The following is a 12,392-nucleotide window of genomic DNA, read 5'->3' as shown; positions in this document are numbered from 1 at the left end:
GAAGAAGACAGATGAGCGGAGGGTTTGTGGTGTCACAATAACAATCCACTAATCCGCCTACGTGGGATCTCACACCAGGCTCAAAGCATGAGGTGTTGTGTACAGCCTGGTGACGTAAACTAAAAGAGACGGGGTCTGAAAGATGAGAAGGACCAAACCAAGTCCTGATGACATCAGCAAAGTTCAAAGTAAGGACCAAAGACCTGAGTGAATCCGTCAGCAGTATCAAGTGTTTTAATCAGAAGACAGGAGAAGAAGAGGACGATGATGTACAGGACTTGTCAATATACTGGTGGGACCCCATACCGAAAACCGGACATTGGTGATGGCATCATATTAGTTGTGGCCCTATTTATATATTGCTTGAGTTTCATAATCATAATATATAATTTCTGTAATTTAATATGAGAAAAAGGGGGGTTTGTGAAGGATGATTTATTTGCTTATATTCTCTGTATGAAATTACATTGTGAATTATCACGCAGGATGCCGAATTACTAAGATATGTATTATGTGAAAGTAATGATAATGTTTAAATGATTTAGTTTCGTGCAGCAGCCATCTTGTCTGGAGTTCCCATCTTGGTTTTATTGTAGTGAATAGAAAAGTCATTGTTCCTTTAATACAAGTAATGTTGATTTCGTATGTTTTATCTTTGACCTTAGTTCCCATGCGAAGTTGGTAAGGAATGGACAGGCAGGGAGATGGGAGGGTGGCAAGTATGCGTGAAGGAAGGTCTCCCCCATCTCCACGAGAATATTCTGTCCAAAAGAGATAAGACACCTGCAAAATCTAATGTGTGAAGAATTATAATGATGTATCTGGGATGTATTTTATTGTATGCTTTTTACTGAATAACAAATATTGTTACATTGTCTCTGATTGGTTAACCTCAAGCCTACACCCCTTCTGAATTTCAGTTTAACAGTTTGAATTTGGTAATAAATCCTTCAGAGGAGCATTTTGAACTTATCAACTGTGTCTGTGTGTTTTCTTCTCCTCTCTCGATATATATTGGTGAAATATCCTAATTAGGATACTGACTAATGGGGTCTGGCCTTGAGAGTCTGTTTGGACTCGTATGAATTTCAGTCTAATATATTTTGAGCGATGGATTTCCACGACACTACCATGTCTCTAGGTATGCTTAGATATTGTTACTCTTAGATCTTGCTGCTATTGCTGGCATTGTGTTTATTTACCTTCATAGGTCTTACCATATACCTTAATTTATTGTTATACACACACTATGAAGCTTTTATAGCGTTATTTGGTTTGGCAGTTCCCCTTTTTGCACATACATTATTCTATACCGTATATCATGTGTGGGGTTTACTATATACAGAACGTTACACGTTGAGATGGGTTAGGTCTGTTAACCTCTTTGTATATTTAACAATATACCTACTGCTGCTGCTCTCCATGTGACCATTTGTATTTTTAATACATTCTATGTGATACCGTGTATTGTTTACCAATAAAGTCATATTTTTTTACAATACGTGGCTGTTATTCGTGCTATATTATCTACTGGGGTGTTCTGTCCCCTTGCTTTTGTGCTTTTAGGTTGTTGTTACCAGTTTTTTGGGATCCCCTGTTTCTTTCCCTTTTGAGGCTGTTTTGTAGGTTTACTATAAAGTGTTTAATATGTCATCAAGTAGAGGGGGTGGGCAGTTGAATTCCTTTAGAGAGAGAAGTGAAGTATTTACATAAGTTTCGAGGTCAAGTAAAGAGATAACAAAGCTGTGTAAGGACTGGTTTGAACTAGGTTTATCCCATGTATAAAAGCTATGATACTCAAGGTAGAAGCAAACATTTTGCCGTACTGTCTCCTTATCAATAAGAATAAAAGATGCGCATCTCTATTCAGATGACTCCTTGAATCTCTTTGATAAGAACCTATATTCTTCTATCATTTGGTTCTATGAGCCGGGAATCCAACATCTCCTGACCCCTCGTCTACCCGAGGACTGGATACCGTGCACGGGTTGAGTTATTCAATGAACTCACTAAATCTAAAGACCTCCGGCTGAATTGCCATTAAATAGAGGCCAGCCTGATGGGACAGACAGGGTGGAGTGAAGGATTCTAAAAGAACGTATAGAGAAGAATTGAGGATTCGAGTTTTCATCTGATTAAAGGTAATATAATTTTGTTTATATACACTACCGTTCAAAAGTTTAGGGTCACTTAGAAATTTCCATATTTTTAAAGAAAAGCACAGTTTTTTTCAATGAAGATAACATTAAATTAATCAAAAATACACTCTATACATTGTTAATGTGCTAAATGACTATTCTAGCTGCAAAAGTCTGGTTTTTAATGCAATATCTACATAGGTGTATAGAGGCCCATTTCCTGCAACCATCACTCCAGTGTTCTAATGGTACATTGTGTTTGCTAACTGTGTTAGAAGGCTAATGGATGATTAGAAAACACTTGAAAACCCTTGTGCAATTATGTTAGTACCGCTGTAAACAGTTTTGCTGTTTATAGGAGCTATAAAACTGACCTTCCTTTGAGCTAGTTGAGAATCTGGAGCATTACATTTGTGGGTTCGATTAAACTCTCAAAATGGCTAGAAAAAGAGAGCTTTCATGTGAAACTTGACACTCTATTATTGTTCTTAAAAATGGAGGCTATTCCATGTGAGAAATTGCCAAGAAACTGAAGATTTCCTACAACGGTGTGTACTACTCCCTTCAGAGGACAGCACAAACAGGTTCTAACCAGAGTAGAAAGAGAAGTGGGAGGCCCCGCTGCACAACTGAGCAACAAGACAAGTACATTAGAGTCTCTAGTTTGAGAAATAGACAACTCACAGGTCCTCAACTGGCAGCTTCATTAAATAGTACCCGCAAAACGCCAGTGTCAATGTCTACAGTGAAGAGGCGACTCCGGGATGCTGGCCTTCAGGGCAGAGTGGCAAAGAAAAAGCCATATCTGAGACTGGCTAATAAAAGGAAAAGATTAATATGGGCAAAAGCACACAGACATTGGACAGAGGAAGATTGGAAAAAAGTGTTATGGACAGACGAATCGAAGTTTGAGGTGTTTGGATCACACAGAAGAACATTTGTGAGATGCAGAACAACTGAAAAGATGCTGGAAGAGTGCCTGACGCCATCTGTCAAGCATGGTGGAGGTAATGTGATGGTCTGGGGTTGCTTTGGTGCTGGTAAAGTGGGAGATTTGTACAAGGTAAAAGGGATTTTGAATAAGGAAGGCTATCACTCCATTTTGCAACGCCATACCCTGTGGACAGCGCTTGATTGGAGCCAATTTCATCCTACAACAGGACAATTACACAAAAAGCACACCTCCAAATTATAAAAGAACTATTTAGGGAAGAAGCAGGCAACTGGTATTCTATCTGTAATGGAGTGGCCAGCGCAGTCACCAGATCTCAACCCCATAGAGCTGTTGTGGGAGCAGCTTGGCCGTATGGTACGCAAGAAGTGCCCATCAAGCCAATCCATCTTGTGGGAGGGCCTTCTGGAAGCATGGGGTGAAATTTCTCCCGATTACCTCAGCAAATTAACAGCTAGAATGCCAAAGGTCTGCAATGCTGTAATTGCTGCAAATGGAGCATTCTTTGACGAAAGCAAAGTTTGAAGGAGAAAATTATTATTTCAAATAATCATTATTTCTAAACTTGTCAATATCTTGACTATATTTTCTAGTCATTTTGCAACTCATTTGATAAATATAAGTGTGAGTTTTCATGGAAAACACAAAATTGTCTGGGTGACCCCAAACTTTTGAACGGTAGTGTATTCTTTTATTATTTTTCATATTTAGGTGTTATAAGGTTATGTGATGAAAACCTACATTGGATCTTAGGTACTAAGACTGGGTCTTAGTTATAGTAAGAGTTATAGTAAGCACAGGTCTTAATATGAGAACATGGGAATAACGGTTCTCGAGGTTAGAAGTCCATAGCCTGTGTGAGAAGGCTATAGGTAATAAATAACTTCGTGCAGCACGTAAAAGATAAAGCACTTGGAGATTTGGAGGATCTCTTTTAGATTAAGGATTATAGAGTATTAGGATTATTTGTTGTATAACATTCAATATTGTGGTTAAAAGTATTGAATGGTTGAGATATGAGGGGAACAGCTTTGTCTTTGTAAGTGTCTGAATTGTGCTGTGTAAGGTAATGATGTGTATAGGTTTATGCTTCTGTAAATGTATGATATGAAACATATATGAGACTCCTTGTCTGTGAACAATGAATGTATGAGGGTTAAATAAATAAAACCCTGTGTGTATAAGTGTGTCCAATTAGGTATGTTCATAGGTAAAATTGTTACCAGGACAAATTAGTAGAAAAAATACTGTTAAAACACCCGGGAACATTAAGTATATGACTGATCAGAATAATACTTGTAAATATTGGTGTGAGTGTGATAGAAAAAAAATGAAGAAATTAAACTTTTTACTAATGTATTAACATGGAGATTGATGACGTGTCTTGTGGGAGAACAGAAGTTATACTGCTTCTATTGTGTGAGTTACCCGTGAGTCACAGGAATTCCATCTGTTCAACTAACCATTGTATATAATAAATTTACCTTTATCTTTACCGCATTATATTATATAGACATGTGCCAGTGGTATTGTACACTAGGTCTCTCTATCTCCTAGTGTGCATACGTCATATTGGCATATAAACCGCTGTAATTAATTATTTGATGTCCAATCTCCATGGGAAGACTTTGGTTTATATTATAGATTGCAGAATATGTGTAATATTGTAAAATATGTGTAAAATTGAAATCCTAACTGTATGTTTGCTGTTTGAATGAACAGAAGTATATGGTATAGTCTCTCTGTGTTTTACAGACTTACACCAGAATAAGGGTCTAAGTTGAGATACTTTATTTATAAACTCCGTGTGTGAAGTGGTGGGTAACCACTCACATCCGCGAATCTGGACAGCACTCTTGCACGCCCACGTTGTGACTATTATTGTGCTCGTGGTAAGGAGTGAGTTAGCGAGTTAACGACTGAACGTAAGTTCTGCATCTTTTCTATTGCGGTTATAAGCGTTTTTTACTGTTAGAGTGATGCTCTTACAGCAATTATAACCCCACATGCTTCACCAATGTATTGTATGTCACCTAACATGATGATGATGATGATGATCTACTAACCATGATAAGCAGAATGCCAAAGCCTAGAACAGGGGAATATATCCAGTTAGTGAGTTACAGGAAGTAAAAGAAAGTTTGATTACTGATGGTTATACTAATGTAGATATCTCCAATGTGATTAAGTCTAGGTGATTATAGAAAGCCTTGAACTTGTACTAAATTGTTGGAGTTGAAGAAACAAAGAGAAAGGTAATAATAATAATAATAAAAAAATGTTGCCATTATATTGATCCTGCAGGCAACCTATGTGTTAAAGCTAGTCTAACAAAAATAGCTGATTTCAGAGAAAAGTAGCTACAAGAACAAGAGTTTAACAAAGACTCCTGGTTGGATAATACTTTTTCTTTCTTAAAATCAAGCTAATTGATTTAAGGGAATAGCAGACATGCGCCAGACACAACCCCAGTAAAATGACAAAAACACCCAGTAAGCACATGCCTCGCCCTGATTACCCCTTCCAGTGACTGCAGGCGGACTACATACAGCTACCCTAGGTAGGTGTATATGAATATGTCCTCGTATGTACTGATGTGTTTTCAAACTGGCCTGAGGTATGGCCAGTAACCAAAGCCACAGCTAAAAACACTGCTAGGAAAATACTCAGTGAAGTAGTATGCCGATGTGGGGTCCCTGAAGTAATTGAGAGTGACAGAGGAACCCACTGCACAGGAGAAGTACTAGGGAATATACTTACTAGCCTCGGCATCACACAGGCATTCCATACACCATATTAGCCAAGAAGGTAAACATCTAGATGAAGCAAGAAAGTCAGCAGTACTCCAAGCACCAAAACCTCTGACAAAATGACAAATTATGTCCTTTTTGGGTATGACTAACTTCTGCAGGAGTTGGATAGCCAATTATGCTATTACGGGACCATTAATGTGTTTGATTTATGAGGAACCCCTTGCAGCCCAGGATTCCATTAAATGGAGTCCTGAAGCTGAGGAGGCATTTTTTTTTTCCAGATAAAACAGGTTCTTGTAGGATCTTCAGTGCTTGGACTACCTGATTATTCAAAAACCCTACATTCAAACTGTAGATTGTAAAAATAGATACATGATTTCAGTGTTAACACCGGAGTATGGAGGAAAGGATAGACCCCTAGCTTACTACTCATCAAAACTTGACCCATTAGCTAGAGCCTTACCTCCCCATGTTCAATCAGTTGCAGCCACTGCAGAAGCTATAAGAGCTTCCGCCACATTAGTATTATTTAGGATAGAAAGATGTACCACTTTAAATTCTTCGACCTTGATGCCTACTCCTGAGGATGGTGAACCACACGATTGCCTATCCTCCATAGCAGAAAGAGTGCTACCAAGATCAGATCTTAAAGATACTCCACTACCAAATGGTGATCTCATACTGTTTATAGATGGATCTTGTAAGAAAAAATACATCCTACCCAGCAACTTATTCAGATATGCAGTCATATTGAGCCATGGGACAAGCCATGTCTCAACAGGGGGGATGGTAGAAATCATATTTAAAGTGTTCACGGCATATGGCTTTACTAACTACTCTAAAAATTTTGTTTACCCTGTTTAACATGTGCCAAACATAATTCACAGGGGAATGTAAGACAAAAGAGAGGACAGTTCCCAACTCCACAATATCCATTCTAACATATTTTGTATGGATTTCATTGAATTTTAGCTTCCTAAGATATTAGATATATGTATAAGGGTGTTAATTTGAATCTCAGGGTAGGTAAGAAAACATTTGGTTTGAGACACTTGTCAGATAAACATATGGTATCTGTGAATATTTTTGGGAGTAGAAGCTATTACAGGTAATCAGCTCAAATCAAGGTACAAATCCTGCTGAAAAGAGTAACACCAAGCGTGACATAAAATGTACCCAGTAACTACACATTTTTTATGTGCCCTGACCAGAGGGGCAGCAAAGTTTTTCTTATATAAAGGTGTTTGTTTGTTTGTTTGTTTGTTTGTTTGTTTGTTTGTTTGTTTGTTTGTTTGTTTGTTTGTTTGTTTGTTTGTTTGTTTGATTTGATGTACAGGACTTGTCAATGAACTGATGGGACTCAAACCTGAGGGGTGATAGCATGAGATTGGTGATAGTATTATTTTATTAGTTGAGAGCCTATTGTCTAAGGTTTATCATTATAATGTATGTAAATATGCCACGATACTACAAATTACAATCTGTGGTGTTTTATGTGAAGGTATGAGGTGAAGATCACTGGTTGTTTTCACTCATAAGTAAGAAGTACATGGCAGCAATGAGAGCCCGGAGGTTATGTTACCTGAGTGTCTTTAGGTTTGAGAAAGATGCTGCCCACGACCTGTTATATCTGCAGGGGTAAAAGTCCCATTAGGACAGTAAGTGACAGTGCGACACAATTATGACCAATATGTACCGTGGCAGGAGAAGTTTAGATTATTGCCAATATTAGTAGGGTTATCAGTAAAGAATGCTCATAATATAGAGAAAGTGGCCGACAGATTGGATACTGTTACAGATTATGTGTTTGATGTTTTGAATGCTGCCCAAGGGGGCATTTGCCAAGTAGTTGGCCCAGCCTGTTGCCACTGTATAGACCTTTTTGACATTATGCAGGAAATGTATGACCGTAGAGCAAGCTAAGAAAATAAAGTCCGTAAGGGGAATAAGCCCTCTTTTAAGTACCTGACTTGGGTAAATGTGAAAGTGATTAAAATAATGTTTAAATTAATTCAATTTGTGCAGCAGCCATCTTGTCTGGAGACCCCATCTTGTTCTTATGTAGTGAATTAGAAAGACATTGTTCCTCTAAGACAAGAATATTAATGCTTATTTCGTATGTTATTAAAGTTAGTTATCTTTGACCTTGGTTCTCATGCGAAACTCAAAGGGAAGAAATATTGCTTAGTGATTATTGATGTATTTACCAAATGGGTAGAAGTATTCCCCACAGCAAGCCCTGGTGCTATCACAGTCACTAAAGCATTAGTAAAGGAGATAATACCTTGGTTTGGGATACCTGAGAAAATATACAGTGACAATGGGCTACTAAAAAACATACTCGAGAAAACAATGGAAGAGACTGGGAAGAATTGGGTATATTGTTTACCATTAGTAGTCCTAAATATGCATGTGACTCCTACAGCATCAGGTTTGACACCTTTTGAAATGATGTATGGTAGACCATTTGAAATACCACATTTAAAACCATTCTCTAGAATGGATGAGGAGTCTGATTTTACACTTGCTGAATATATGGCAAAAATGTTAACCAACAAGGAAGTTCCTATCTCTAATTGTATTCCAGGTGACCCTGTACCTAATTCTGAACCTGTGAAGTCAGGAAATTGGATCCTGATCAAAGTTATAAAAAGAAAACACTGATATCATCCTCATTGGGAAGGACCATATGAGGTTTTACTTACCACACCTACGGCCGTAAAGATAGCCGAACGTACCTCTTGGATACACTTATTGCACTGTAAGGTAGTTAAAGGGGTTGTCCGAGATACCAAAAATCTTTCAAAAACTGTGTCATACATTACCCCTTATACAGACAACCTAAATAAAGCATTATTTAAAAAAAAAATTCTACTTACCACATTTCTTCTTTGAATTTAGCACAGTTTGTTTACATGCAGTTCAGCTCTGGTTTGTTGATCTTTCCTTGTGATTAAACTTTTTTCCCGTGCACGCTCATTGCAGGCTGCAATGAGCGTGCACGTACCTTCCAAGAGTTCACGTGAGCTGTCCTTGCTCCTCCCCGCTGACATCCTTCACTGGACTTGTCTCCTTGCTGACATTCTTGAAGGATGGTGAGTAAATGTCATCCCCCCCATTATGTTTTTCACATTTATGTTTTCTTTCTCTTTTCAGGTCGATAAACCTCTTCGATTCAGGCCGTTTTTGCCCCGAATTACGTCCGAAAATAGCGCCTCAATAGCGCTGACAAACATCTGCCCATTGAAAGCAATGGGCAGACGTTTGTCTGTTCACACGCGGCGTAATTTACGCGCCGCTGTCAAATGACGGCGCGTAAATAGACGCCCGCGTCAAAGAAGTGACCTGTCACTTCTTTGGCTGTAATTGGAGCTGTTATTCATTGACTCCAATGAATAGCAGCGCCAATTACGTCCGTAATTAACGCGGCGTTCAAGCGCCTGCACATGCCGTTACGGCTGAAATTACGGGGATGTTTTCAGGCGGAAACATCCCCGTAATTTCAGCCGTTACGGACGCCCTCGTGTGAACATACCCTAACCCTCGTCCACCCTCCTCTATCTCATGTCTCTCTCCACTAAGGCTTTGTTCACACTGAGTTTTTTTGCAGGAGGTATATCTGCCTCAAAATTCCGTCTTGAAGTTTGCGGCAGATTTACCTCTCCCTGCACGTTGATTTTTGCGTCGTTTTCCCGGAGTTTTTGGTGCGCTGTTTGCGTTTTTGTTTGCCGCTTTGTTCGGGGCGTTTTTTGCTTAGTTTATCTTGGCGTTTTTTGCTTGTTTGTTTGCGTCTTTTTTTTGCGATGTTTTTTGCTCTGTTTTCCGTTGCGTTTATCGTAGCCTTTTTCACGTTGTTTATCATTTCTTTTTTTGCGTCGTTGTTTGCGGCTATTTTTGCTGCGTTTTTCGTTGCGACTTTCGTGTCCTTTTCCCTGTCGTTTTTCGTGGCGTTCTTTGCCTCTTTGTTTGCGGCTTTTTCGCGGCTTTATTTGCGATGTTTTTTGCTGCATTTATCGTAGCCTTTTTGGCGTTGTTTTTTGCGTCTGTTTTTTGCGGCGTTGTTTGCGGCTTTTTTTGCTGCGTTTTTCGCTGCGTTTTCCGTGGCGTTTTTCGCTCGCTGCAATTGAGCGCCGCGGGCATAAAACAACGCGAAATACGCTTTCTCTGCCTCCCATTGAAGTCAATGGGAGGTCAGAGGCGTAAACGCCCGAAGATGGAGCATGTCGCTTCCTTTTCCCGCAAGGCAGTTTTAATGCTCGCGGGAAAAAGACGCAGACGCCTCCCATTGAACTCAATGGTACGCATTTTCGGGCCGTTTTTGACGAGTTTTGCGACGCGGTTTCCGCTTAAAAAAAACTTGTCAAAATACTCTGTGTGAACTTAGCCTAATAATGCCTCCGTTATTGTACTTCATGTACCATTCCTCCTCCTCACATGCACTTTGTGCTGTGAGGAGGAGTAATTTTATTACATAGATGACACACTACCCCTCCCCCCACCTGTACCTAGCGCTATTGTGCGTTAGCGCTATTGTAACTTATCGGAGTAGTGGAATCCCACTATGGTCGGGGATTCCGCTCCTGCACCCTTTGCTTGGACATAGACCTAGGCAGAGACATGAAGCAATCCATTGTGGACCGGAATCATAGTGGCGCTATCTACCTAAGGGCGGATTTACACGAACGCCATATACGTCCGTGCAACCCGCGTGTTTTTCACACGTGTGGCACGGACCTATGCAAGTCTATGGAGCAGTGCAGACTGTCATTGATTTTTGCGCAGCGTGATTCCGCTGCGTAAAACTCACGACATGTTCTATATTCCGGCGTTTTTCGCGCATCACGCACCCATTGAAGTCAATGGGTGCGTGAAAACCACGCATTGCCGCACGGAAGCACCTCCGTGCGAACTGGCTGTTTTGCACAACCGCTGTCAAAAGGATGAATGTAAACAGAAAAGCACCACGTGCTTTTCGGTTTACAAACATCCAAATGGCGTGTCATAATGATGGCGGCTGCGCAAAAACCACGCATATGATGCTGCCTCACGGAGCAGGTAAGTGGCTTTTGCGCAGGCAAAGTTCCGCGTGTTTTGCCTGCGCAAAAACGCCACGTTCGTCTGAATCAGCCCTTCTACACATTTTTAGGCATGTTAGTTCAGACATTGATGAAAACTCTGCTGCGGATGATAGGCTGTTGTGCAGAAATTTCAGGCCGCAGCATGCACTGTCTGTTGCGGAGAAGTGGAATGGCAAAAAGTATTTCAGCCTTTGCAATGCAAAAACTGAAATCTGTGGCAAGTCCGCTGTGTTTTGTGCAACGTCTGAATTACCTGTCAAAACTGCAAATATTGGTGCAGATTCGTTGCGTACTTTCCCCTAAATCTGCAACAACATTTGAAGCATAAAAACTCTGCCACGTCTGAACGTGCCCTAATAATAACAGCCAGCGCTGTAGCCACCACAGTATTAGCGATGGTCAGCTACTGGATGTTACCCAGGTATGCGGAGGGTACCAGGGTCATAGTGATGGTTAGTGTTCGTCCAGCCCCGTCTTATGCCTCATGCACACTTGCGTGTAAGATTGATGCCCGTGAGAAACGCGTATGAATCGGGTCAGTTTGTGTGCGTTATGCATCAGTGTGCTTAGCAAGTGGCATGCGTTATTCACGCACTCAGAAAGGCCATTTTTTTGTTACAACAAATTGCAGCATAAATCACGCACCAAACATGCTTGTTTGGTGCATGGTTTTAACGCATGCATCTATTTAATGTGAGTGTAGGTGCATGATAACGCACCAATAGAGGACATGCAGTATGTTTCACGCAGCGGACTCTCGCTGCGTGAAAAAGGCCCCATTGAAATAAATGGGTCGCGTGTGCTGTGCGTGGTTTCGACGATCAGCACACGGACGAGATTCACCCTGGTGTGAATGGGGCCTTACGCGCGATTTACACTAGCGTGAATCAAGTCTGTGTGCTGTGCTTTGAAAAAACGCACAACACACGCGACCCATTTATTTCAATGGGGCCGTTGACACATGCGTGACTTTTCACGCAGCGAGAGTCCGCTGCGTGAAACATACTGCATGTCCTCTATTGGTGCGTTATCATGCACCTACACTCACATTGAAGTCAATGCATGCGTGAAAACCACAAACCGCACACACGTGTTTGGTGCGTGATTTACACAACAATTTGTTGTAAAAAAGAAGAAAAAAATGGGCTGGCTTTGTGAGTGCGTGAATAACACATGACAATCGAAAAGCACACTGATGCATAAGGGCGGATTTACACGAGCGTGTGCGTTTTGCGCACACAAATACGGTGGCATTTTGCGTGCGCAAAATTGACTTGACAGCTCCGTGTCATGTTCATACGGATGCGCAGCTGCGGTTTTCGCGCAGCCGCCATCATTATGACACGCCGTTTGGATGTTTGTAGCACATGGTGCTTTTCTGTTTTCAGTTCGCATTTTTGAGCTTTCTATGATCTTTTCCTAGATGAGCTTTTCAGAGAGCAGTGTACTCTGGTAGCTCCTAATGACTTGT

This window comes from Rhinoderma darwinii, chromosome 7 (assembly GCF_050947455.1).
Source record: "Rhinoderma darwinii isolate aRhiDar2 chromosome 7, aRhiDar2.hap1, whole genome shotgun sequence".
Taxonomy (NCBI): Eukaryota; Metazoa; Chordata; class Amphibia; order Anura; family Rhinodermatidae; genus Rhinoderma; species Rhinoderma darwinii.
Note: the sequence above shows the minus strand (reverse complement) of the source record.